The following is a 24,262-nucleotide window of genomic DNA, read 5'->3' as shown; positions in this document are numbered from 1 at the left end:
TGACACAAAGAAGGCCGAAATGACTCGCTTCAGTCCAACACCTCAGCAGAAAAAGAAAAAATATATATTTATATCATTTTTTTCACAACAAGGAGAAAACAGCAGATCCAAAAATCCTCTGTGAGAATCAACATATGTGAGTTACATTTTCCACTGTGGCTCCTGACAATTTTGAAACTTCAGAGCAAGAAGGCTTCTGTTTTTTTCTCAAGACAATCTGACAATCTGCCTTTATAGCCTAAAACACACGTCGAACTCGAGGCCCAGGGACCAAATGTGATCCTCAGTAGCTTTTTATGTAGCCATATATTACACCAATCAGTCCCTCCAGTTTTTTGTGATTCCTTGATCAATGAAATTTACACAAAATCTACTTGTGAGTTTTTTACAATTCTTTTTTATGTTTTGCAAAAATGATAAAAAACATTAGGTTTTACTAATACTAACTCCCACCTGCAGGTGGCAGGATTTATCCCTTTTACTCCACTGCTGCCTCGGCCTCACTGGACTTTTTAGTCTGTGGTCACTGTGGCAGGAGACAAAAGATCACATTTTCATAAATAAGCGCAAATATTACAAAATTCCTTGCAAACATGTCTAAATTGGCACCACAGAATAAGTGATTTTGATTGCAAAAAATTACAAAAATAATCATGAAAACCTGGATGTTCTATACTGTTTAATTTAAAGGAGATCTTATCAAATACGTAGCTATTTGTTAATATTTTAACAGTTTCTTAATGGGTTTTATCAATACATTCTTCCACAACTGGCCCTTTTAAGAACATTGATGATCTCGATGTGGCCCCCTAGTCATTAGCTTCAAATATGTCTACCTGGTATTATTTCAGTGGGATTGCTTTACTTCCAGAGTCACACTTGGAACAAGTCTACATGACGAAAAACATTCCTGTTTTTCAGCAGAAACCCAGCTGGGCTCCCCCCCCCCGTCAGTCAAGCTTTTTGTAAATCCTCATTTTGTTAAAGCCAGACGACGAACCGCCACCTGCAGCACAGCGCTCCGATGCACCCAGAGCGAAATTAGTAAACAAAAGGATTCAAGGAACTAAATAAGGGAGGTTGGCTCCGATTTCAGAGCATGGGAAGACATTCTGGCTCATTGCTGCGCCACACACGACACTACACAAAATCAACAAATTACTCAATTAGACACATTGTAGAGAAATTTCACTGGCAAAAAAAAAGAAGTTTAATTCAATCCACCTCAGTAATCTGTGCTGTAATTACTGGTTCTTTGGATTTTCTGTGAGAACTTGGTAATGTTTTAATATACTCAGTCTCTCATGTACTCCAGAATATCAGTTATTTCCACCATAATAATAATTTAAAAAAAACAGCTCTTTTATATTTGGTTCTTTTTACAACAAAAAATTCAGGAATTATTTCCCAACTATAAAAAATTATATAGAACATTTCATAATTATCACAGGCATGTTTTTAATTTGATGGCACTAATATATAACACACATCATGTGTTATTTTTGGTCATTTTTAAAGGGTTGTTGAACAGAATATTGAACACTTTTTACATGTTAATAATAAAAATATGTTTAATCTCCTAATAGAAAAGGGCCAGGATTTCAATTCTTGATGGAAAAAAAAACAAAAGTAAAAACAAAAAAAAGTTTCTGTAATTAGAAACTTGAGACTTGATTCACAATGAGAAAACCTTTGGGAATGGCAGCATGGACAAGTCTAGCATTTTAAAATTTGTAAAACGTACGAATACTGCTTTTTAACAGCTATATTGACCATATAAATGCGCAATTTGACATTTTGAAAATAAATTCCCTTCATGAAAAAAAAACAACCCTATTTTTTTCAATGAAAAGTTTTGCCTGAGGTGTTTTTTGGGCCGTATCAAAACTGCCGATTTTTTTTTTTTTTTTTTTTCGAAATTGCAATGGAAACACTTTTTTCGCATCACATGATCAATAACTGGATGTTGCCACTGGCAGAAACCACGAAGAAGTTGACAGGAAGTAGTTTGAAGATGACGACACTGCATGTCTTCTAACAACTTATCGCGTGAACGAACTAATTCACAACTGATTTCACTTGCATTTCTTATTTAATGGAAACACGACATGTGCAAAATGCATATGTTTTCGACAATAGTAGAATATTGACAGTTTTGTTCACATTTGTAATGGGATTGCAGCTACTGTTGTACTTAATGTAAATGATGTCTCTCCCGCTAATTTTAAATTACATGTTTTCATAAAACTGCCTTCCTACAAATCTTAATACGAACCTCCTTCATCTCTGACTTCATTCAGTCCAACTCACCACATAAAAGCTGCTTTATCTCACCAGACAGTTCAGCAGGGCAGTTTACAGCAAAGAACGCAAAAAGTGAAATGAACAGAATTTTAGTCAGCTTTTTAAACGATTCTAAAAGTGGAGCATCTATCCCACTATCTGTAAATGATAGAAAACATGTATTCAAAAACTTTTCACAGCACTGCAGGTGTAGGCTGCAGGCAGCACAGATCACCAGCCCCCCAGAAACATGCACCGTGAAAACAAGTGTAAAGTGAAAGACGGACATGCACGTTCACACAAATGTAAAAAAAAAAAAAAAAAAAAACATGAAAGACAGAAAGGAAAAAAAAAGGATTCAAAGTCAAAAAATGTAAAAAGCCTGAGGCGCCACTGGTCAAGGAGAATTTACAGACCACGGGAGATTTCTCTTCTTTAGGATCTCACTGCTTTGTGGGATCTGTTTGATAAGCCCTGTGAAGATCTGACAAAGCAAACTCCCATGATCCCTTGAGCTTCTCCGCAAGGGTAAAGATCTACAGCAGGGGTTTTAACTAGGACTGTCAAATGAAACGATTTTTAATCTGATTAATCGGAGGGTAGCAGTGATTTAATCCTAAAATAAAACATCTTCATTTGAAGAGGTCCACACTGACCACTCATAAAGAAATGAGTTCTGTATCTTTTTAATTAGAGAACAAAATTTGTGCTCAATAAAGCTATTATTTTAAGTGGAAGTAACACAGATAAATCATGGTGTGACAGAGGTTTTAATTACATAACAATCAAAACGATGACCCTTATTTAATATTCACAAGTTTTCCAACTTTCAGTGAGGTGATGTGCTGTCACACCCAGGTAGTAGCTGAGTTTATGTTAACCATAGAATTGTTCAACTTGAAATTACGCAAATAAATATAATGGAAAATGCTAATTTGAAAAAACTGTAAAAAGAAAGATTCACAACAGGATGAAATGGCTTTTCATCTCTATCAAAATAGATGTGTTTTGCAAAACTGCAACAGAAACACTTTTTTCGCATCACGAGTCACATGATCACCAGCCCGATGTTACTATTGGCAAAAATGATAAAGACGATGACAGGAAGTAGTAGGACGACAATGATGGTTTGTTCTTGTTTTTGTCATACAATATTCAGCTGGCTGCACCAGAGCTCTCACAGCTTCACACTGTTCATAAAAGTTGTGTGTCATTCCAACCTGTTGAATCCATAGCTCTTCTGCAAAATGGCCGACTGCAGGTTCCCCAAAACGCTACATACGTAGCCGATCCCAAGTATAAGGGGCTTCTTGCTCCAACTTTTGAATAAGATGCTGACATCTCCTCTGATTGGCTGATAGAATATGAGATCTAGCACCAGTTATGAATATACCAACGTACACATCAAGTATAAAAGCCTCACTGCTTGTTACACGTTTGGAGTTTAGTGTTGTGTGCACAGTGAGACTGATGTGAGGACGTATATCTTTGTGAACAAAGAATATTGTGTGGTATGTTCATTTCCATCCCACACACATCTTCAGGCACACACTCTGTGTCTGCGCTTGCAACTTGATAAAGTTTATGAAAATGAACCACACCACCATTCAATCACAGACAGGTTTTCCTCATCCTGAGTACTTCTTGCAAATGCTGGATTTGCTGTTGGTTGGTTTTCTGTTTTAATCTCCCGGTTCTCCATTAGAGGTCACTATGAAACTGCTGGCCTCTTTGAAGGTGGTGCTGAACAGGTGTGCTGTTGCAGGCTTGTGATCCATCAGTCCATTTACTGGGGAATGTAAGGAGTTGGCTGCCACTTATTTGTTGCTTGATTATTAACCTACCAACCAACCAAGTCCTCTGAGTTCCTTGTGAGCATTCTCCGTGTTCCTCTGCCTCTCCAAGGTTTTCCTTGAGCTGAGATTGAAACTTTCTGTACTCCTGGGTTTCCTGCCAGGGCCACCTACAACTATACCTTCTCTGGATCATTTTACCATAACTGGCAACCTCATATCTCCACTTCCTCAGTGCGACCTGTCTGCCCTCCATACTTCCCGTCTCCTGCCAAGCTCTCTGGCTCACCACCATGCACCTCTGAAAAGTCCACACTGACCACTTCTCCCTGGACTGCATTTACTGCCCCCCACCCCCAGCGTTCCACACTTCTCCACCTTCCTCGTCACCTTCCCGTTGAATTTTGTCCTTTCACTGTCTCTACCCTCCTCCTACAGCTGGTGCTGCCCTGAGTTTCAGAATCCCTCGGGGTCAAAACCACTCTGACGTCATTATTCACTGCACTGTACTCAATAAATCTTTAAAAACATTCTCCTGGTCTCCTGAGAGGGTTCATGGATGTGGGTCAGGCAACTTCAGAAAACCAATCACAAAAATTAGTTCAATTTTGTACCCAGTAAATATTTAAGCATACAAATACTCATCATTGTCTGTTTTAGGTTATATAACTTTTAGATAATCAAATTAGTGGTTTCACAAAAACACTCTGTGTTTTTGCTCCTAGCTGTTGGCTGAGCAGCTTTTCTGTACCTTCTGTCTTCACAAAGACTTTAGTGGACTTCAGGTGATCAAAGGCACCGTGCAAGTCAGTTTGTTTTGGTTAACAAGAGATACGAACTGTGCAAACCTGCAAGTGCCAGGACTTGAACTGACTGACAAACCAGCTCTCTTTGATATAACGTTTCTCCTTCATGCTATGCATGTTCTATCAAACTTTCGTTGCCAGTGCACAGAGGGGCAGAACTTGAAAGAATGAAGTAAATTGTTGAATCTAAACAGAGAGGTTTTTTTGTTTTTTTACCAACTATTGCATGCACTTCTAAACATGCCATAAAACAACAGACATGAAACACTTCGGGGTTAAATATGTTCATTAGAAGCTACACACCATCTATTCGGTTTCTGTTACCTAATGTTAAATACAGTAGATATATAACCGTCAAAGGGGAATCTACATACTCCTCAGAGTCCACCTCATAGCCACTAGACGTTTTAATAATGATGCTTAATTTAACACAAACCCACATAATAGCCAGTATATGATACAGTTTAGATGTTTTATTTGTATTTCTGTGCTTTTGAACTGCTGAAAAGGTAAAACTGTTCCCCTCTGAGATGTGGTTGCCCAAACAGCTGGAGCACACAGCGTCCACTACATTAGGACCACCACCCTTTTCGTCAGCCATTGTCCTGGTCACTGAATTTATTGGTTTTCTGTATCTGGGAACAAATTCAATCAATCCAACTCCAAGAGTATGGAAATATGGTATTTTTTTTAAAAGACATGATTTATAAACTAAAGATAAGTGTTCCCAGGCATGTTATTGATTGTTTTTAAACTTTACAATCATATGTGTGTGATATAAAAACTGATACTTCAAAACAACGAGCATGACAAAAAAAAAACTAAACAAAAAAAAAACATGTTTGGAAAATGTGATTTGGTTCAGTATCAGAACCTGGATTGATACTTTCTCTCAATTCAGAGAGAACATATTTGGATTTTATTGTTTAATTTCCTTTATCTATTTTTACAAGTGGGCATCAAAATCTTTAACAACTTTAACAACTGCACGACTGAGTTTTTCTGCTGTTGATAACTCCTCCTGTTTCCTAAGAGCTTCTGATATCAAACATGATATCAGCAAAACGTAACCACAGCAGCCAAGGTTCAGCTTTCAATTATATTGAATGCCGAGCAATTTTTACGGTCTCAATTTCACTCTATAGTTCACAGAAATAATCCTTTGGGCAAGAATTCCTGCTAGGGAGTGCATCTAAGGGAAAGTAATATGCACATTCGTACATATAGGACCTTTAAACCTAAGCAGACAGCACGGGGTATAACTCAACTATTAGCCAGCGCTCAGAGACGAGAGGGAAGCGGAGAGGAAGCCAAACGGGAAAAAAACATGGCTGGTGCTGAAGTTGGTCTGAGCCTGAACGGTCATAAAAACACACATTGAATGTTTGTGCATAAACGACCGGCTCTGAGAAAAGGTCAAGTAGAGTTAATAAAGCATGCGAACATAATTAAGAAAACAATTACAATTGCATTCTGATTAATGGTCAGTGACATTTATACAATGTGAGGCTCGAATCAAACAGTGTGTTGACTCTTTTACAAAGCGGGGGGGGGGGGAAATGAGTGATCATTAAGAGTATAAATGCGACAAATGCTGAAATAATCTCTAATGACCAAACAAACATTGTTTTATCCGTGTCACTGCTCCCATTTACTCAGAACTAGAAATCGTTTTCCTTTGGAGAAGATGGAAGAGTTGAGGATGAAATACCGTCTTGTTCTGTACAGGCAACTTGATTAACAGTATAAAGAGGGCTTTGACTACACCCCCAGGCTGTAGTATGATGTACATGGATTTTTGAAGAACCTCAGATACCCTAACAGTGAGCGTAAATAGACTTTCTACATAATGTACAAGTGATGTTTTCTCCTAATTCTGCAGCTCGCAGTCTTCAGAGGCTCACATTTGCAAACGTCTGTCAACTGGATATGTAAAGTGGCTTGCTGTGGTTTATAGTCATGGGTTTTTAAACGGGGGGGAGTGTGTGCTTTTCCACTTTGTAGTGTTTGGAGATTGAGCTTTTGGTTGTGGATATAAATAGGTTGTTTTCATTAATATTTAGGAAGGGGTGTTTGGTCAGTTCAAGTTGCTACTTGCAACTCAAAAACTCAAAATAAAATACAGTGACAAGAAATGCAGATGTTTATGCCTTCAACTTTTTGTTAATTCTAGATATGTGCACACAGGGAAAAAGGACAATAATTTTGCCTTGCAACTGTATTAGAACATTGGAATCTCTTTTTATTTAGTTGCTGTAAATTCGAAAATGTACTTTTTAATTGGGGTTCTACATGATAGACCAACATAAATTTGTGTCACAGTAATGGGAAAAATAACACAAGGCTTTCAGTTCTTTTAAAATAGCAAACAATCATTCCTTGGCATTTATTTGTGTATCCAATTTGACCCAAAGCTACAAGACAACGAAGTTAATGTTTTGGATGGGCCAGCACCGAGCCCTGATCTCAGCCCTCTAGAAAATATGTTGGTAAAGATGAAGCGTGTGTAAACCTGAGTCATTTACACAAGGGATGCAAACAATTAATCAACTTACAATTAACTGTCAATTAATGGCTTATTAGATTAAAATTAGATCCACTCGATTAACTAATAATCGATTGGATCGATTATTAAACCTTCTTTCAGTGTAGTAGTTTGTCCACCATCCAGAAGAGGGTCAGTTGATATAGAAATAAAGATGGCGGTGTCATACCAGAGAAATGGTCCAAATAGAATCTGCCATTTGCTACAAAGTGCACTTCATGTGGTTCCATTTTGAAATACAAACACTCATCTTTTATTTTTATATTCACAACCTTAGACATTTTGTAAATATGTCTAAGTTTAATAATGTGAGAAAACCCAAAATGTTCTGAATAAGTCTGTATTAAATACTGACACAAAATAATGTCAAAATTACATGATTGTCTTTTTTATTAAATTCAGCATATTATGAACAATTTTGCCTATTATGTCATGGAAAGAAAGTCGACCCTTTTCATGCAAAAGAAAACTCGAGCTTTGAAGAAAGTGGTCACTCCCTCATCATTTAATAAGATCAATTAACTTAAAATTAACTAGTTAGTTGATAAATACATCCTTAATTCATCCTTGTCCTTGTAAGGAGAAACAGGCGAAGCTTGTCAAAGAATGCCTTTAGTAAATGTAAATTATTTTGCTAACCTCAAACGGTCTAACTTTGTGTTAGTGAGAAAAACAATTTCTTTGTGTTTAGTGTATGTAAACATATGGATTTAACTCTATAAAAACAATTGGATCAAATCAAAGTAAAGCTATAGTTGCACTAGAACAAGACCAAATATATATGTATATATAAAAGAAATATAATCCAGTTCTACTGATCTTTAATGAAGTACATGGTTGGATCCACTTCAACAATGAATTAATTTTCTTTTTGATGCATTTATTGGTTCATCAGAAATAGGTTTGTTGGTTTTTTCTCCCAGTTTTTCTTTGAAGTAAAGAAGCATTATTTCTATGTCAATGCTTTCAAGTAACTTTTACACGGAGCCACATCAGAATCAGCGAATCCCAGTTAATCTTCAAAGAATGTAAAGCGGCAACAACACCAGCAAACCCCCTGTGCTGCTTTTTAATTGCTGTGCTATTTTCAGTCTGAATGCACATAACACATGCAAACATGTACACAAATATTCCCTGCTCAATTATCAGTGACTTTTGTAGGCTCATCAAATTTACAATGAGCCAGACAAAATTAGAAATTAGGTTGTTAATTAGTATCACATTAATGACAAAAAAGTCCCGATGCTTAGAAATTTGAATCTGAATCGTGCCATTTCTCTTTCTCTCTTTTTGTTGAGTCGATCCTGGGAGGCTTTTAGAAACAGCTGCTTTATTTTCCAAGTCCAAAAACAGGACACTGTAATTCCTGCTTAGCTAAGGATAAAATAAGTCTTTTTTCAGTCAGAGAGTATGAGAGTATGTTGTGGTTCATAAAAGGTGCACTTGCAAAAACGAGAAAAGCAATCAACCACATAAGAAGATAACTGATTAAAGATGATTAAAAGGCCAGTTTTATGTATTTTCCAGGCACATAGAGCCATTTTGTAGCACAAGAAAGTAACTGTAAGTTCAGTTGTTCTAAAAATGTTATATATATATATATATATATATATATCAAAATGCGACATAAAAGAAATTTGATTTTGTAATTTCAAGCTTCCAAATTGGGTCTTTTTAAGAAGCTCCTGCTCTTTCTGAAACTCCGCCTTCAGGAAGTCACCACAACATGGCTCCTCTATTAACCCTTTAACAACATTTTGACCAGCGTTTTACTGAGAGGGATCTCCTGTAATGAGCTCAGCTGATGCTGCAGTTCCACCAGATGTTTGCTAATTGCTGCTGGCTAGTCTGAAGGAACTGCATGGAGGGCTGCTCTGTGAGGCAGAAGCTCGGAAACTGGATCTGAGCAGCTTCGTTCTCAGAGGCGGAGTTAGGTCCACCCAGGTGTTTTGCAAAGCTGAATGGTTAACATGGGAGTTTAAAGGATTTCTCAAACATGCATGAAAGAATCAAGGCAACAATCTAGTTATGTTTTTGATGAGGGAATTATAACATAATGTAAAGTCCATTTACATAATAATTCCCCGTTAAAGATTAACACAAACGACCATGTGAGGCGTGATGCTGAAATTTCATTCCCCTCAGGTGTGATTTGTGCGCATTTGTAATGGAAATGTGGCTAACGTGACTTCATTCACATTCACTATGTAACGTCATGGAGACCTTCAGAGTGTGAGGAGAAGTATTTCTCCTCACACTTTTAAACACACTTTCTTTCATATCCAGTGTTATTATTCTTCCACACATGTACTCCATTTCCAGCTATTTAATGATTTAGGGACTTTTCTTGTTACAGTGAATCTGAACACAGAACTTCCAGGGTTTGAACTGGACATTCATCTGCCTGTGTAAACCTCCTTCTGCTGGACCAGCCGGCAGAGCAGAGCGTGACAGCGGCTCTCTGAAATGTGTGTGAGTTTATGTGTGTGTGTGCACTCGTGTGTGCGTGTGCATTAATGGGCTGTGGCTAAAGTGCTGAGTAAGGCTTGTCCTCTCACCCTGTAAGTATGACGCAACCGCTGAGCAAAAGACCCAAGTAAATACGTCTACAAGCGCTGTGTGTGTGGGCGTGTGTGTGCATTTGTTTCTGATACCTTGTGGGGACCATTTTCCTGACATATACTACATTGTGGGGACACACTGCTCCTTGTGGGGACCAAAGCCTGGCCCACAAAAGGGGAAACGCTGTTTTAGGGTCAGGGGTCATATTTAGGACTAAGGTGTGAATTGAGTTTTGGGTAGGGTTAGGGTTAGGTATGTAATGGATAGGGTAAGGGTAAGGTTTGTGTGTGCGTGTGTGTCCTTGGTGATGGTTTTAATCATCTGCAGATCACATTTATCAGCCGGCAGACTATTTCATCTTTCTGTCCAAATAGTGCTAGAAAACAGAGTGGTAACATTTCTGTTCATCAAAAGTCTGAGGCAGCTTGAAGCAGAGGTCGCCTTAGACTTTTTTTGTTCTCCGTCATTTTGACCGACAGCGTTTTAAAAAATCGGTCATGTACTATTTTTACCCGTCAAATTATAATCCTATGAACATTAGGCTATTTAGCCGCATTTTTATGCGGTTTAGTTAATATTCACATAGTTGAACCGTGATTCCAGATCCCATCACACATAACGCAGATAAATGCATCTAACTTTTTCTCCGTGGTGACGAAAATCACTGACTGTGGCCCCAATAACTTGTGAAATGAAACGACTCCACTTAAATGACCAGCACTACACCTGCTGGGGTCTGAACGCACGGCGCTTCACTATTTCCTCCTGGTTCACATCTGCAGAGAAATCTGCGCTGGTTTATCGGTCAGTTGGATCTGTCTGATCCAAGCCGATCAATTGAACTTTTTCTTTTTTACCTTGCGCTTTTACAAGGATTTATTTTATTTTATTTTATTTTATTGCGTGGTTTCGCTTCTCCGAAACGGACATATGTTACGTCTGTCGCGCTCCTGAGCGCCGCTCTCCTTCTGTGCGCGGGAGGGTCACGTCTCCCAGCTCCATTTGTTAAAACCGCCGGATGAGTTTAAGTTTAATTCTTCGCAGCGGCGGTCAAATAACATTCCATCAACGCGACCTGTGGCTTGAAGCATCCTTCTGAGCTGCGCACTTTGATTTCCATCTGTGTACAAAAAAAAGAAGAAAAAAAAGTGGTTTGAACATTTTTATGCAGAGAGAAGAAGAAGAAAAAATAATTACTTCCCTGGAACAGTCATCATCTGGATGAGGATATATCTGGCTTCAGAATGTGCATTTAATGTTCATAGTTTATTGTGCTTTTAAGATGGCGCGGATTCTTGCTCTTTAGCAGTGCGCCGATGCTTGATTGTCCTTCTCATGCTTAGCGACAAGGTCACACCGTCCGTGATTATCAGAAAGAGTTTCACGCTTGGATTCCTTAGACCACAGAACAATTTTCTGTAGAGCAGACATACGGCTTTAGAGCCGTTTGTCTGCAAACTGGAAACACTTTTTTTTTGTTGCCGGCAGAGCAGAGGAGGAGTCGCTCTTCCATTTTAAGAAACAATAATTGATACTTGTTGAGAAATTGTTTTCATAACGGCTGAAAGAACTAATAGGATGAATCGTGATCAATTGATTATTGAAAGAACAACACACTCAGAGGAGTAATAAAGCCAAGACGGTACAAACATAGAAGTGTCAACATTTTAGTCTAGATTTTAGTGCAAAAGCAGCATACTATTTATCTTATATTAAAACATTTTGTCCATGTTATGAGTGAAATAATCCTCCGGTGGGACAAGTACTTTTTCATCAATATTAAGGAGTCGATTTAAAACAATCTCCTATATATTGCTGAAAAGTTACCTTTAAGTCAGTTTTGTCTTATTTCAAGTGTACTAACACATTTGTCCTAGAAAACAGGCTAAAAATATACTTGGTAAGATTTAGCATTTTTGCAATGCATCATTTTTCAGAGTTGCATTTGTAAAAAAAAAAAAAAGAAGAAAAAATGGAAACTATGTACCATTTTTTTTTATGTTCAAAAATATGCACCGCTTCATCTATCACAAATTGCAATAAAAAGCACTGAGGTCTGTGGTTGCAAGGAGACAATATGTGAAAAACCTCAAGAGGTCTTAATACCTCCACTGCAATGCATCAGTTGTTTTAATTCGACTTTTTTGAAAACACATTGTGTGCATGGCCATAAAAGTGATGTGTATGTGCCGGCCTCCCACAGCAATGGAGAGCATTTTCTGCACTAATGATAATTCTTCATCATCCGGGTTTCCCTTAGCACAGTCTGTAGCTGTGTGACTACAGACACACAGCTGTGGGAGGGGCAATTCCAAACCCCTCCCATTGTGGGGTTTGGAAATCACTGAAATCAGATAGATTTCAGTGATTCATTTGAGGAAAACACACTCAAGGCAACCACAATACTTGGCTAAAGGCACAATCAAATAACTGTGTTACCTTCAGTTGTTATAAAAATGCTGTATATTTCCAATATATACAACATCTGAAATAATCTTTTTGAAACTGAGCCTTTGTTTCTTTAAGAATCTCCTGCTCTTTCTGAAACTCCGCCTCCAGGAAGTCATCACAACGTTATTTTTCTGTCAAGTGTTTAGCAACGTTTTTACCAGCGTTTTATCGAGAAGTAGCTCGTATATATGCAGTTCCACCAGGTGTTTCCTAATTGGTGCTGGCTAGTCTGAAGGAGCTGAGTGGGGGAGTTGCAGGGTAGAGCTGCTCTGTGAACAGCAGCCTTGTCTTCGAAGGGCTAGGTCCCTCCAGACGTTTGGCACAGCTGAATGGTTGCCACGGGAGATTCAAGGATTTCTCAAACATTCATGAAAGAATCTTGGCAAAACTCCAGGCATGTTATTGATGAGGCAATAGCATTATAACATAATGTAAAGCTCAAAATTTTTCATTTTACATCATACTGCTCCATTTGACATGTGCCTTTGCACATTAAATCTGTACTTGTCCAAAAAAAATAAAAAAATTCACAGACGACTCTTTGAATTAAAATCATGCAGTCGATTTGACGCCGACTTTCACAAAATCCATACCCACTCATGTAAACGGAAGGATAAATTAATGTCAATCATTGGTGTCATCTTACACATCCTGTCGCTGCAGTTATCATATTTCACACACACACACACACACCCCTACAGCCTGAGTGCGAGTGTGTGCATGCTGACAAACGGTAGTCACTGTTATTACCAAACACACAACCTGGGCTCTCAGACATATTTTCACCCAGCCTCGTGATTGACAGACTGTTTTATTTTGTCATCCAGAGAGACGCAGACGCATGGATGAAAAGCCGTGATCCCGCCTTCTCTCTTCCTAACCCCCGTCCCTCATCTCCTGCTAGTCTCTTTATCCGTATCAGTGCATTCCTTTCAGCGGTCGGCGTGTGAATGTGTGAACACTCGTCTGCCGCAGCTCCCAGCCGCTCATTGAAATGTTGGGTAGCCAGCCAATTAGATGTGGAGAACAGCAGGTGAGCCCTGAGCTCTATCCAATCAATGACCTTAATCCTCCCTAATCAGCCAATTAAGATTCTATTATCGACAGCGAAATTGCACACGTACACAAGAATGCAAACATGCGCCGGATATGCAGGAATGAGGCGTTATCCTGAAGTTTTTGTGGGGATTTAACATTAAAGTTACTAAAGAATTCAGTGTTAGATGTTTTAAATAACATACAACAAAGTTTCATTATTTTCTAGCAAATCTATTTGCTAGAAATAGCAGCACCCGTCTCCTTACTGCTCCCCTGTGGTGGCTGAAGGGTACAGCACCTAAGGCCAGCTGTAACTTTAAAGGGGCAGTAGTCTGTACATTCCAGGGATGAAGTGCCATTTTATGGCACAATCAAGTAACTGTTACTGTCAGCTGCTATAAAAAAAGAAAGTTGATTTCATAATTTAACGCCTGGAAATTTGGCCTCTGTCTCTTTAAAAACTCCTCCTCTTTCTGAAGCTCCGCCTTCAGGAAGTCGTCACAACATTGTTCCTTTATTAACCCTTTAGCAACGTTTTCAGATGTGCGGCGCCACCTGGTGCTCGCTTTGGAAGAATGCTCTGTGAGGCATCTGCAGCCCTGAGGAGGAGCTTCGTCCTTGAAGGCGGAGCTAGTTCCACCCAGGCGTTTTTGGTACAGCTGGATGGTTTCCAAGGGAGATTCAAGGGTTTCTCAAACACACATGGAAGAATCAAAGCAACACTCCAGCTATGTTTTTGATGAGGGAATAACATTATAACATGATGTAAAGCTCAAAAAAGTGAATTTTACATACAACTTTTTGTGGTTTGGCAATTGAAGTGTAAATATGACCACCGAACATTCCACCTCCTGTAACTGACCCACACACAAATGACCACACCGATTCTTTTTGTTTCATTCTCTTACATCCACTCTAAAATAAAAAGTAACATAATGTGACATAAATGAGCTAAAATGGCATAAACCTTCTAAAATATCTTTAGAGTCTTATTTGCATTGTAAATGTTACTTTTTTTCTGAAGATTTCCTTTTACTAAGTACAAAATAACTGAATAACCGTAATCAAGGTCACAAATGAAGGAATCAGGACTGACTTATTTAAAGGGATTCACTTAAAAAATATAAATAACAGAATTATTTATTGTGCTGAGCAGAAAAAGATCCAGCAATCTTAATGGTTAACAAGGACATTTCACTTCCTCTGTTCTGCATCCGCACACGTTACATTGCATACATAAATCAAGATTTATTTTATTGCAGCGTGTCTCAAACAAAGAAAATAACTGTTTGCTCTGAGCAAATAAAAGAATGGAATGCAGAGATAGAAGATATAGAGGCAGGGAGAGAGTGAGCAAATTAAATAAGACCAAAAAAAACCAAAGCTGCACAGTAACAAGGACATTTTAGTATACAGACACGTTTGCTAAGTATTAGTAATGGGAAACGTAGTGTTTGTATTTTAGGTATGCTACTTATGAATTTAAAAAGTAGAACATTTAAGGTGATATTTTTTGCATCAACTAGGAGAATAATTAGCAACCTCCGTCCTTTACTATTCACCAATGTAGTGTTTTAGAGTTGCACTATTTTATTCAGAGTAGTCATTTGTCATGTAAGGGACAATAGGCCATTAATTCAATCCATTTCAAAAATACTTTGATTCCAAACAAAACCAGTGATATATTATACAAGCAAACTTCTTCAGTTATCTCACTGGTCCAGGTGAGGCTTCTGTCTCCAATGAAAAATTGATGCATGCTGAAGTCATAAGCACTCTACCCTGATATTTTGGTGAGTAGTTAGACTGACTTGTAATTGAGGTCAGACTGGGTTCAAATTTCACCTGTAAGTTTGAAACTCAACTACAACTTAGAACTGACCAGTTTCAGGTTCTATTATTGTCTTAAGGAGACAAGTTAAGTCAATATTTATATTCACTTAACTGTATATTGGAAACAATACATGTTAGACTTACATGAATAGTTTATAATCTCCCAATGATTATTTATGTGACCAATTTCATTCGAATTTAAAAAATTTCAACTGCAGTTTTGTAAAATTCATCTATTTCTATACAGATGAAGAGCCACCTCATAATGGTGCAAAAACTTATCAAAATTTTTTAGTTTTTTCAAAATTGCCATGTTGGCCATTATCGTAACTCAAATTTGCGCAATTCTACAGTGAATGGAAATGCATGTAATGACATGTTGTGGTACAAAACGTCCCGGGGTAGAGTTCTGAAATACCATAAAAGAGTTAAAAATTCAAAAGGAATAAAGGGTGAAATCATCAGCACCATTCCATTTTGCTAACAAAATGGAGTATTAGGAACTGCACTTTTGCTAACCGTGTAACCACTGACCTGACTTAGAAAATGAACCAATGCTGTATCATCAGATTCACAAGTATAGTAAAAACATCGACAGAGTAAAGCATGACCTCACTTTCAGAAAGTTCATCTTTAAGCTAAAACGATTAGAAGCTAATGACAGCCAACATGTGTTGGCCTTTAATCCTCGTCCTTTTCTCAACTCACCACACAATCAGTCACTTTCCATTCATGTCAGTGACAGAGCCCCCCTTATTGCTCCAACAGTGCAAACATCCAGGGCCTTCTGTTTTTCCACACCAGTCTTGCATTTGCACCCATCTTATGGTCCAGTGACTGCTTATGACTTAATTATGCAAGTCCTTGAAAGGTGTTGCTTTGTTTGAATTGTGTTTAAGCGCTTGCATGGCGGAGTGGAGGTCATAAGGTCACCACTGCACTTAAACCTGGCAACAGAAACTGAGAATGGGAGACACCTCTTTATTTTGGATTTAATTGATCTGAGTCAGTCTTAGTGCTGGTTATGAAGTTTGTACTGTGCTGTACAAAAAAGACAAAAAAGTCATGCAGGATGCTGGAGTAACTTCTTACACGGTGCCTAGCTGCTTTCCTTAGGTGCACCAGCACAAAAGTCATTGTTGCAACAGAGAAAGGAATTTGTTAGATTAATCGTTGTTAAAGAAGTAACGGCGGTAGCAATGCTGTTTATTTTAATGATGTTATTCCCATCATTAGCTGTGTTTCCACTCCAAATGTGAGCAAAACTTTGTTCATGTACTGCTAATGTCGGAAAAACACAATTTCGCAGTTGCAGTATTTAAATAAGAGACACAATTAAAATTGCATGTGAATAAGTTCGTTCACGTAATAAGTCGTTAAATCGGACATCCTCCAGCAACTTCCTATCGTCTTCTTCGTCAGGAGTAGCAGCATCACAAGTCATGTTGATTTGTGACTTGTGTGATGCAAAAACAATGTTTCCATTGCAGTTGCGAGACAGCCTGAAGATCACCTCATTCTAGCACAAAAATTGATCAAAAATTAGTTTTTTTTCTAAATTGGCGTGTTTCCATTAAGCAAATTTGTTTTCGTCCGATTTGTGCGATTGCGTGGTCGATGGAAACAGCTACTGCTGCTCATCTCTCTCTGTCTCACTACAGCACACAATGTAGACATGCACACTGACAACTGGACCACGGCCAGTCACTATTTCTGATTGGTTTAGACCACAATACTGGCCTGATGTGTGTCCGTCGATGAACCACAGGGAGATGTTCAGTGTTTAGATGCACTACTGAGAAATCAAGTAGCTTTCCCAACCAGACTCGTTGCTGTCTATAGCCCTGGTGTGTGTGTGTGTGTATAAAACAGAAACAGAGTTTAATTAAGTATTTTTTTCTGATTCTTCTCACTGCTTTATATTTTGGTTCCCCTCCCTTCTCACAAGATTCCTGACATCTCTCTTTTCCTCAAAGGAACCTGATTCGATGTCTTTTCACCTCTAACTGTTTTCAAATCTTTCTTGGCAAGCCACTTTCAACGAGATGTTTGGCATTTTACCGTTTTTTTTTTTACAAGGACAGCTTGGTTCAGTCCTCTGCCTCCTGAACAGCAGATTTTGTTTCTCTCTGGAGATTGTCCACTTGAGGATTATTTGCCCAGAAATACCATCTCTCTCCAATTAAAGTTATCATAAAATCCTGTAAAAGGAGATAATTGTCACTTTTAAAAGGGACACAGAAAATTCAGAAAAGGCAAAAGCTCGGCTCAGTCCAAAGTATTCGTCTCTTATTACTGAGATGTTTTGATTTCATTTTGATAATGTAATATTAAACAGGATCACAATAAAAAAAAGTAAATTTTACTCAATACCAGACTTGGGTGCGCTCATTTATTAAACATGGCTGAATATAGAAAGTATCTTTAAAGACTCACCCATAATCCAAAAATATATATATTTTAAAATTTTTAGAAAATAAAGTACAGTTGATCAAAAAAGTGTAGAACGTGTACATTTTGTAACATATATTTAATTAAAATACCGGTTTTAGTTTTAACAGATTAATAAATATACATTCAATAAATACAGAAAATATAAAATACCCCTGGTTTTAAATTTCTAATTTAAAAAAATGCCATTTGTGGTCCATAGGTATTTTCAAATTGACAATCACTGTCCACATGGTACAGAAAATGACGCAGCAACGTCTTCACATGTACTTAACTAATATTTATTTCATTCAGTAGATTATGGACTCAATTTTAAAATATTATGCTTCATTTTATTTAATCGTACATTATTGTCTGAAGACTTCATTTAAAAATCCTGTTGCCACTCTTGGAAGCTCTGATCCCTGTTTGAGTCGGTTGACTTTTCCAAAATACGGAGGTTTATGGCTCCGAATCAAATCATAGCAACTCAGCCACTTCCTGCTGGTGGTTATTATTTCATTATTTATCCAATTAAAACATGGCTGCTACAAACGACCGCAAAACAAGCACAGGAGGAGAAATAACAGACAGCAGAGAAACAGATGTTCCAACACATTCGCTCCTTATTCAGAATGAAAATGGAGAATTTTTGTTATCTGATGTGCAGCAGCTGATGAAAGTTTAACTTTCACAATCAAAAAAGTGATTTAAAAAAAAAAAATCCATCAACTTACTTTGCTTCTTGCTTTGTTCCGCTAGAATAATGGTGTTGATGAGGAAGTGGAGTTTACAGCAGGACTGAGGATTGGTCCACTGTGGAATGTGTCTGGAAAAAAAATAACACAAATTATTCACTTAATTTAAACTGGATTATGATTAACTATAAAAATAACGAGCGAATCCCTGTTATCGGGACTAAATTTTGTATCAAACACTGGCCTGTGTGTTGGCATTTCACATGCATGTAAAATTAATAAAATTCATCATTTGAAGACAAATCTTTTGGTTTTACATTATGTTGGGGGAGAAGAATTGAGCTCTTAACTTAAAAAAGAGAATTAATTTGTTACGTGTAATCAAATTCAGTTTGTCAGACTTACTTCATTTACGTTTGTTAAACGTATCTGAATAAATTTACTTGGACAAGTTTAATTGATTACTTGTGATCAGTTAACGCAATATAGCTACGTTCTTTTCTCAGTGTAGGTTTAAGAAAAAAACAAATAACATTATTAAAAACCAAAGCAAAACATAATAGTTGTTAGAGGTGTCAAATATTCTCTTATCTATAAAAGTAAGAAGAAAATATTGTCACGTTTTCTTTTTCTTTTAACTAGAAGGACGTTTCTGTTCTACAAGAACTTATTTACCTCTGCTGAGCTGAGAAAGACCAACACGCTTCGACTTCGGGTCACAATTATTGCTTCTTTTGTCATCTGGACAGTCTGTTCACCTTCTCCTATTCATACCCAGCTGCCTCCTCATCACTATAGAGACCATAAGCTCAAAAGAATGAGGGCTCACTTCAATCAAACCATGAGGATTCGCACAGAACCGTCCTTTCACCAGAAACCATTCTGTTCTTTCTCTTTCTTTTAGCCGCAGAAATAAACCGTAAGGGCATTTTGGTCGGCCTTTTGCTCAAAATGGATGAGTTGTGTTGGCAAAGAAGGCGAAAAAAAGGAGCCTGAGGTGGAGCAGGGAGAAAGGAGAGGTGAGAGGAGAAGGAAGAAGCGAGATCTGTTTCAACCTAAAATAAGGATTTGATTGCAGTTTTGTTGCTCCTTGTCACGCTGCGGTGTGTGTAGGCGTGTGTGTGTGTGTGTGTGTGTGTGTGTGTGTGTGTGTGTGTGTGTGTGTGTGTGTGTGTGGTAACACACTCAAATCAGAAGCTGGAGATCAGAGATGATCGGCATCACATAAGAGGTGAAACTGGGGCAACAAATTGTCTTGAGTGTGAAAGTGAGAATATATAGCGTCGTACAAAAGCGTTCACACTGTTTAAAGCTGCAGTATGTAACTTTTCTTTTAAAAAATGCTTTTTTTAGGGGCGTGCCGTGGTGGCGTAGTGGTTAGCGCGACCCATATTTGGAGGCCTTGAGTCCTCGACGCGGCCGGCGCGGGTTCGACTCCCGGATTCGGCGACATTTGCCGCATGTCTTCCCTCCTCTCTTTCACCTTTCCTGTCAGCCTACTTCCATATAAGGGACACTAGAGCCCACAAAAAGACCCCCTGGAGGGGTAAAAAAAAAAGCTTTTTTATATATATGTACTTGTTAAAACTGTCATCATGTCGTGACAGTATAACATGATAGAGTTTCTCCACCTCCTCAGCGTGCTTCTATAGCCGTCTGATGAAATGCACCACCAAACCAATCACAGCCAGGAGGAGGCGCCAAGACTCTCCTCCTGGCTGTGATTGGTTGTTTGTAGTCAGCAATAGGAGAGGGCAGAAGAATTTGATTTATTTTTCACAGATTATCTGTCTAATACCACACTGTCATTACTTGATGACTGTTTCAAAAACTATTTACATTTTTTTTAAATAAAAGTTTATTACTGCAGCTTTAACCACATTCAGCGGTTCAAACTTCTCTATCTGACTCCACTGTAGTAGCACATGGTTGTGAAGTGGAAGGGAAATGAGACATGATTAAAAATGTTCTATTCATGAATATAAATTTGAAGTTTCTCGTGAGTGTGTATATGAATTCAGCGCCTTTTTCTCATGGTGACCGACTACAATGAGAAAAACTTGGAGGGAATTAAAACTTTTGCATTTTGAATGAGCAGGTGAAACTTCTTTTCATAAAATAATCTCATTTTCTTACATAAAGTCTTTCTAAAATGCTACACATGACAATGGAAACCCTGCAAAATATCCAAATGCTAAAATAGAAGCACACTCATGGGCACGCTTGATGAGCATGGTGAATCTGCAGCAGGCCTCGTTTCCATGGGACCTGAATATTTTGGGATGTAGATGAGCACAGGCAGGACTCTGGACAGATGTAGTGCAGTTGTGTTCCAAGGTTCCTGCTATTCAGATTAAAAATGTGCATAATGTGTTCCCTCAAGCCAAATAAAGCATCCGACAAAATTAAAAGATAAGTTAGATGGTTCACCTTTTTTTTATATATTGTTTCAAGGTCAATTAGGTAAGGAATAAGAGAGCTACTTGGGTTTTATCTTGTTTTTTGGAGCAGATTTTTCTCTCCAAATGTTGCATTTGTATGTATACTTTTCTTAAGAGTTCTTAAAAAAAATCTTCAAGCAAAACATGTTGGACTTAAAAAGAGAAAGAAACCCGAGAAAACAATAACACGATAACAGACATTCTGGACTTTTATGTGGTTTGTTTTTGGTGACAGATGGGTGAGTGTTACTCAGTCTTATCTGCACTTGTGCTCCAGTCCAACGAACAGAAACAAAACTGAAATTATCTTTGGATCTAAAGAGGAACAATCTAGAATCAACACAGATTCAGTTATTGCAGAGATCAGGCCTTAAATCTGGGTGTAGTGATCTGAACCTTTAGAGCCACATAAAGACTGTTACAAAGTCGGCCTTCTGTCACCTGACTAATGTTCCAGCAAGATCTATTAAATTTTTACGCCTTTAGTGAACCTTTTCTTTTATTGTAGAATAAAGTACACAGCCACAGTCTTCACTTATGGTTTATGACAAATAGCTGAAACTATTCGAAAACTGGTGGAACAAACAAGAGCCACTGAGATATAGAAAGAACCTGAAGACACTGAACCGTACATTTCCAAATACAGTCTGAACTCGAACGGCAAAAGGTGAGCTGTATATTTTTAGGGGTGGCTGATCACATTTAGGTATGACAGCTCTGTGCCACCAGCCAAACTCTGAGATCACAGTTGTTCACAACAGATTCTGCCCAAGAAAGAATAAAAATATAAGACAAGAGTTTAAAACTGTCTTATTTTCCGTAGTTCCTGGACATTCTTCCAGAATATGTAGAGAGAAGAAAATGCTTTTTTGTGCTTTTGACTCCTGTATGTATAGCTAAATAATTGAGAACTGTAAAATGGCTGATGCTGCACAAAGGATCACAACCCCAACCCCGTCACTCCCTCACACTCAGCTCCTTCAGACTAGCCAGCTGCAATTAGCAAACACCTGGTGGACCTGTGTGTATGCTGAGCTCATTATAGGAGCTGCTTCTCAGTGGAACGCTGGTAGAAACTTTGCTAAAGGGTTAATTGAGGAGCCATGTTGTGATGAATTCCTGAAGGCCGAGATTCATAAAAAGCAGGAGTTTCTTAAAGAGACCGAGGCCCAATTTCACGGCATTAAATTCCAAAGTAAAATTTCTTTTAAGTCATATTTGGTACATGGCAATTATTATAACAACTGACTGTTACAAAGTTACTGGATCGTGTTGCAAAACAGCACTATGTGCCTGGAAAACACATAATACTGCCCCTTTAAAGTCTGACTCTACTGTTAAATGTCATTACTCAAATCAACAATTATCAGACAAACCTATATTTTTCCTTTCTGTTTTTCAATCCTCTGAAAAGTGGATCCTCAGTTTTCTGCTGCTAGGTGTCACGAGTTGCACCCAGTGTTCCGCCGCTGTAGTCCATCTTGATTTGCTCTTCAGAGATCATACTAAGCATACACCGTGGATGTAGAGAGCGGCTTAGTGACTTATTCTATTTCTCTCGTTGCCATCAGGAAAATAATTTACATACCAAGGCCAACATACTAAATCTTAAAAGGATTTTTTCAAGTAAAATGGCATGTTTTGTTTTATACAGAAGTAAAGAGGTCGCCTCAGGGTTGGACTCATTTGATAACGAGCTTTTAACAGCATGTTATTTTAAAGTCAAAATACAGTGCTATTATGCAAATTGAAACTTTCTAATGTGTTCTTTTTTTTTTTTTTTTTTAATGGCTTGTTTGTGGGTAATACAACAATTTACTGCTCCCGTTAGGTTGAACATTACTGTTAAATCATGACGGCAAACCAAACAAAAACACCTCTACCGGGGCTTTATTTCCGTGTTTGCTGTCGGTTCCCATGTGCGTGCAGCTGTGGGTGAGTTTTGTTTTTATTCTTGCTGAACTGCAGCGATAATGGTTTGCTCTAGGCTGTTAGTGATGCTCAGCTGCTCCTCAAATTCCAGACAAAGGCTGGAAATTCAATCAGACTCTAGGCAAAACAATAAAGTCAGGGAGGATAGTACATTAGTGAAGAGGTGATATACTTGGAAGGTTTTAACGCAAAATGTGTTTCAAAGGAGTTTTGTCCCATGGAAAATTGCTTTCCGAGTTGTATTGCAGAGGAAATGTCATTGCTGGTTGGTTTGTGTTCAGCCTGTTTTTTTTGTGTGTTTTTTCAGCTCCAACACAACAGATGACGGCTGGTTAATGTCTGAATGTGTCCAAAAACATGTAATCTTAAAGCCAGATCACTTTTTGGATAGATTTTCTTCACAAAAAATCTGACCCGGCGGGTAATTCGTTTATTTTTAGGGAAGTATATTGTGGTGACTTTTAACATTTGCCTATTTTACACTGAACTTTCAACATGGCAGGTAATAATTTTAGACATCTCTGTTTCAGACTGCGAAAAAAAAAATAGAACGATCAAATGCGAAATGGATTGTTCTGTACTCAAATTAATTACACTTTAAAGCACAATGTCAGATTCAGGAAACCTTTTATTCCTTTTTTGGAGAAGCAATATTGACTATTTTTAATGCATATTAGCATTTGGATCAACTACAAATTCAACAGCATGAAAACAACTTAATATCCAGACACACTTGGAGTGGAATATTCTAGAGCTGATTACAGATAGTTTTAAAACTGTTGTTGAAGTAAATAATCCCATTTTTTATAATTTTTAATAATTTGATATTGTGTATCCAGTGATGGCATAGTTACTTTGAAAAAGTAACTTTAATCGGACTATTGATTACTCCTTGAAAAAGTAACTTAGTTAGACTACTGGTTACTTGATTTGGAAAGTAACTAAGTTACATTAAAAGTAACATTTTTAGTTACTTTCAGCACTTGCTAACAACAACGCTCTGCCACCTGTGAAAATTACATTAGCCTTTGCCAATACTTAATTGCAAGTTATTTTATAATGGTAACATCAACAATGTGGCTCCATTTATAAGAAGGGGAGATTGTTTAATGGTTACAACAGTACAAAAATAACTTTAGTAATCTGTGTTTGTTTTTGTGTGGCCCACTATTGTCTGGAAAACTTTAAACAGGATTTTAGATCCCCCACCTCTCCCTGCCCCAGCCTCCAGGTTCTGCGTTACGGCCCTGCGTTTGGGGTCAGAGCTCAGCGCTCCTCCTGCAGCTCCACAACTCAAGACGTCCCGCTGTAGAGATTTGTGACACTTATATTAATATTAATAATTATAATGGCATTGAGTTGCACAACTTTACAGACTCCTTCATTTGTGACTTTTTTTTTTCAAATGGAGGGGAAAAAAAGCAATAATGAACAGCTCTTGCAATGATGC

General features: G+C 37.9%; 1 protein-coding gene across 1 annotated transcript in view; it reads right to left on the bottom strand.

Moving 5' to 3' along the window:
• The window catches only part of LOC102234045 (protein ELFN1-like), a 119,060-nt gene that overhangs the window by 53,579 nt on the left and 41,219 nt on the right, over nt 1-24,262 (bottom strand). The window contains exon 2 of the mRNA XM_023334328.1: nt 18,479-18,570. The gene's annotated coding sequence lies outside the window, so the exon portion shown is untranslated. The remainder of the gene's footprint in view (nt 1-18,478; nt 18,571-24,262) is intronic.

The sequence above is a fragment of the Xiphophorus maculatus genome, chromosome 5 (assembly GCF_002775205.1).
Source record: "Xiphophorus maculatus strain JP 163 A chromosome 5, X_maculatus-5.0-male, whole genome shotgun sequence".
In the NCBI taxonomy this organism is placed as follows: Eukaryota; Metazoa; Chordata; class Actinopteri; order Cyprinodontiformes; family Poeciliidae; genus Xiphophorus; species Xiphophorus maculatus.
The sequence above is the reverse complement of the archived record's forward strand: the minus strand, read 5'-3'. Positions and strand labels throughout refer to the sequence as shown.